Here is a 4,836-nt window from a genome sequence, read left to right on the forward strand (position 1 = left end):
ATCCCTTGTTTGCTCGAATATCTGGCGAGCAGCTGATTGGGATTTTCGAGCACTCAGGTCGACCGTGGATTGCACATGGCGAGTCCCTTTCGTAATGATGCTGCTCTCGTGTTTGCGAGATTGAGAACAGGCACAAAAGCGTTCGAGAGAGAACGGTTTCTCTTTAAAAGGCTGAAAGATTTTTATCTATTGATTTTGAAATATATTTCCTGTTTACATAATTAAAATAATAAATAAAAGCAATATTCTTTTTATTTACATTAATAATAATGAAATTTAAATATAATTTGTTAAAGAACGTGAATGTAATGCAGTGTAATAATAAAATGCAATTGAGACAAAGTTAATTGTTATTTCTTCTTTGTTTTCCAAACTTTCAACCTTTTTTGTCATAATGGTAAAGCGTTAAAATGCATGTATTAAATCAAGAACAAATAGAAAATAAATATAAGTACTCACATTGACAGATGCACCATTACCGTGTTTTCGCTGTATTTTCGGTACGATGGACGACTGCTCCAGTCCTCTAAACATTTGCATCTGTAAAAAAAATTTTGTATTATATGTAAACAATATTTAGTAATTAATAGATTTGATTTTGCGTTTAATGATCAATTATTTCACGGATATTTCTATTCACCACTTGTCTCTAACTGCGATCTCCGCTGTCGTAAGTAAAATTTTTTTACGTTGATGTAACCCAAATTAAGACGAATCGGTCTTCTTGAAGAGACTATTGCGAAGACGCTCAGGAAATACGATGTTTCATTTCGCGAAAGATCAACAAAAAAACACTGAATTAGATACTTAATAACGTCACTAATGGGCTGTACGTGGGTGACTCTCTCCGCCCGACAAGTCCGACAAAAGGGAGAGAGATCACCCCAGCGTCAGGTTTATTTAATACAAAGCTGACGGCGCGTGCAGGGTGGCAACTCGGCTGCCGCCAGCTGCGGGTGCGGGGGTGGCGGCAACCTGTTGAGTCAGACAATATCGCGTTTTTACTAATGCTACGATGTCGTCGTCCCGACACGAGGATCGAGGCGGGGGGTGGCCGCATTTTTGCCGCGGTCCTATCCCCAGCTAGGGATCGTTATTATCGAGCTACGGATTATTAACCCCGCCGAAATACCTGTAAATCCGTGGGGGTAGAAAACCGTCCTGAAACAAGCAAGTGTACCCTTGCATTCAAAAACGATAAAAAGCGATAAAACGGCAGCGAAGATATGAATAATACTACTCCCTTCGATGGTTCCAATATATTTGAATTATCAATAGCATTCGTGAATATGATTGAACTAGGACTGAAACACTTTTCTGCAGGGTTGGGTAAGTAAATATATTTTTTAAATTAAATTAAATCAATGTGACTTATAAAATTAATTTAATTACGTTAAAAGTAACTTGAAAAAAAACTCCAAAGTTAAGTTAAGATTAAATTAATTAAAATTACAAGTTACTTTTGTAAAGCATTATTCATATTGAATTAGAAATGCTTAATTTTTTTAAAGTCAAAAAATAGTTATAATATAAATCAAACAAATTTTATATTTTATTTGTAAATCAAGTTTATATAAAATAATAAAGAAATATTGTTTTTTTACGTAGAAATGTATTTTTTTAAATTTTTTCCCTCTAACTTAAATTTTTAATTTAAGAAAAGTTACTAAATTAAAGTTTATGTTTCAAAAATTAGTTAAAGTTAAAAATTAAATCATACCAAATTAATTGTTAAGTTTTTAACATTTAACTTTTTAACTAATCACTGCTCAAACTTGCTTTTCTGTACTTCTGACATAATATTTTATAATGATAATAACATTGCAATAATGTGACATTTACAAAACAATAATGTATTCCATTAACAAAGTGTAATTGTCTTTATAATGAGTTTTCGTTATGACCATTCAAAAATCTCATATCCTAACAACTAATGATTACAGATAATTGTCGAGCAGTTATTAATCCAACATTAGTCACACATAATCAAATTAATTTATAAACCTGAAGTTTTAATCATTGAGAGACAGTCAAGTAGATTGAGATTTAGTAATTATTACAAAGCTGAGCACCAAGTATTTGAAATATAAAATACAAAACATCGGAAAACTTAGTATTCGAATTACACAATACAAAATACTGGCAATTTCTCAGCCCTGATTACAAAGTAAATGTCATTAAAATATCTGATTAAGCAGGAGTAAGTGTAATTGAAGCTAAAACTTTTAATCATCGAAAAACAGTTAAGTGAATCAAGATCTAATAATTATTATAAACAGGACTGGCCACAAAATATTTAAAATAAAAAATACTAGCAATTTGAATTTAAAATAAAAAAAATAGTTGTATTTTGTAAATAAGTAATATTTGTATTACAAATTAAAAAATTGCTAATATTTTATATTTGAAACATTTTTTATCTAGTTCTGTTTAAGAAGGTAATGTGATTAAAATAGCTGATTAACCTTCAAGTAGGTAGATGGGGTAGCCACAGCACCTCAGGGAACGAAGAAATGCAGAATTAGAAACCTCATTCTGAAAAAGAAAAATAGAAAGTATTGTCCACAAGACTAAAATTTCATTTTTTTTACATTGCTCTATCTCCTATGAATTTAACTCCTAAGAATGTAATGTAAATTTAAATATAACATTATATACTAATAAAAAATATGACACCAATATTTCTTTGGGGTGTTGTTAGCACCTAGTTGACACAGTTATGTGTTCACTATATAATAACCATAAGTTTTAGCATCACACTTTATATAATATAAAAGCAACATTGTAGCAACATTGTAGTTATTTCATCCTTTTTCAAAAGTAATGAAGATGGTATCTGTACATCATTTTATTATAATTAATTACTGTATTATATAAAATCTATATAAATCCAATATTTAAATTCTATGCATCAAAGCATCACACACTTCTTATGTAATATGTAGCATTTCAAATTTATATTATACAAGAGAAAGCAATAGATACATGTAATTATGATAAAATTTCATCAAATATTTATAAAGTATTCCCAAATTATATAGCAGTTACAAATTGTGTCAACTGGGCACTGATCTACTTGAAGATTAAAAAAGAGTGAGTGCAAATAATTGATGAATTTAAAAACCTTCAATCATTGAGAGATAGTCAAGTGGATCGAGATCTAATTATTACAAACAGGGCTGGCACAAAACATTTAAAATATAAAATACAAAATATTGAAAATTCTGCCCCGATTACAAAAAAGTAAATGTAATCAAAATACCTGATTAAAAAAGAGCAAGATGTGATCCGTGATGTGTGCCACAGGTCACATTGTTACCGGTAATACAGAGGAATGCAAGCGCGAGCGAACGATCTCTCCTCTTCTCGCGGACCGACGACGACGACGACGACGACGACGACACGCGACGCCACCGCCAGGGCTGCGTTCGGAAACATTAGAGACATCATTTCATCCTTGTTGCATGCCAAAAGCATTAAACAAGGATAAAGTGATATCTGGGTGCATCCGAACGACGTTTCTGAAGCCCAGCAAGCTGTCGTCGCACCGCGTTGTCTCGAAACCGTTATCGCGTCCGATCGTGTGATCAATTGGCCCTTTCGTGGTCGTTCTGCGAGACCCCGGGTGAACGTGCCCACGAGCCGTCAGCCATGTATACACTTGACCGAAATATTGGCGCGCACTCGTCAAGTGCTGACCACACCGTGCGACTTAACCTTCACACGTAACTTTCAGTTCGTCCTTCCGACGGTCACAAATTGCGACGATCTCCGGGCCCGTTTCGCGTTTCGTCGCACGAAGGTCACCGAATCCGACAAGGCGTGGAGCAAAACATCGGTCGTGTTATGCGTAAACACGCAATCCTGCGTCGCGAAGCGCTGGTGGAATGCGTACACACGCGCGCCAATTTCTGGGAACCCGCGTAACTGCATCGCTAGCGACCGAGCGTCGACAAAGAGATCGAGCGTCAACCGCGACGAGTATCTCGCGAATATCGTTGCCGACCAGCGACGGTGATCAGCGTGGAATCTTCTAGTTATTCTAGCAATACGTACATACGCGACAATGTCCGAGGGAAGTAGCACTCGGTCGAAACACGACGAGATGGAACGCACGATAGCCATATTAACTCGCCTGAGAAGGTGAGGAGGCGGGGCGGGAGGCAGGGGTGACAACTTCACTTGATTAGCCTTGATTAGCGTGGTACGACGCGACGCGGCACCTACACTTGATTCGCGTAGTGCGACGTTTTCCAGTAACGGGATCGGTGACGCACTTGACAAAGTTGACAGGTGAGAGGTCTGGCGATTCCCGCGCCTCGTCCGAAGCCCTGATCTGCGATTGTTCGTACCATCCGGGCGCCCATATATGGTACAGAAATCCGAGCAAAATCCCGATCAATCTTGCCCGTGAGCACTGGGAACGAATCGACGCTGCGATCAATGCTGTAAGAGAGAGAGAGAGAGAGAGGAGAGAGAGGATACGTATCGGCGTAGCGTATTTTCGAGAATTCCGCATAATCTTATCAATCGCGACGAACAGAGAGTGTCTCGCGAATATCATTAACGACCAGCGATGGTGGTCAGTATAGAATGTTCTTATTCTTGTGATACGTCATAATGTTTAACGAGCGAAAGAGTGGGAGGAGGGAGGGGGGGTCAAGCGGCAGGAGGCAGGGTTGACAATCTCGCTTGATTCGCGTGGTATGACGCGACGCGGCATTTACACTTGACTCGCGTAGTGCGAACTTTCCGGTAATGGGATCGACGATATGACGAGGCCGACAGGTGAAATGTTTCGCGATCTCCGCGTCTCGTTCGCGATGATCCGCAATT

At 37.6% G+C, this 4,836-nt stretch overlaps 1 long non-coding RNA gene across 1 annotated transcript; it reads right to left on the reverse strand.

Moving 5' to 3' along the window:
• Positions 1 to 304: 304 nt before the first annotated feature.
• Positions 305 to 4,155, reverse strand: LOC120356991. Its single transcript, XR_005574198.1, has 3 exons — positions 3,263 to 4,155; positions 2,466 to 2,535; positions 305 to 540 (listed from the first exon to the last, which is right to left on the reverse strand). It is a non-coding gene; the product is annotated as an uncharacterized LOC120356991 (long non-coding RNA).
• Positions 4,156 to 4,836: the final 681 nt, after the last annotated feature.

The sequence above is a fragment of the Solenopsis invicta genome, chromosome 2 (assembly GCF_016802725.1).
Source record: "Solenopsis invicta isolate M01_SB chromosome 2, UNIL_Sinv_3.0, whole genome shotgun sequence".
NCBI classification, from domain to species: Eukaryota; Metazoa; Arthropoda; class Insecta; order Hymenoptera; family Formicidae; genus Solenopsis; species Solenopsis invicta.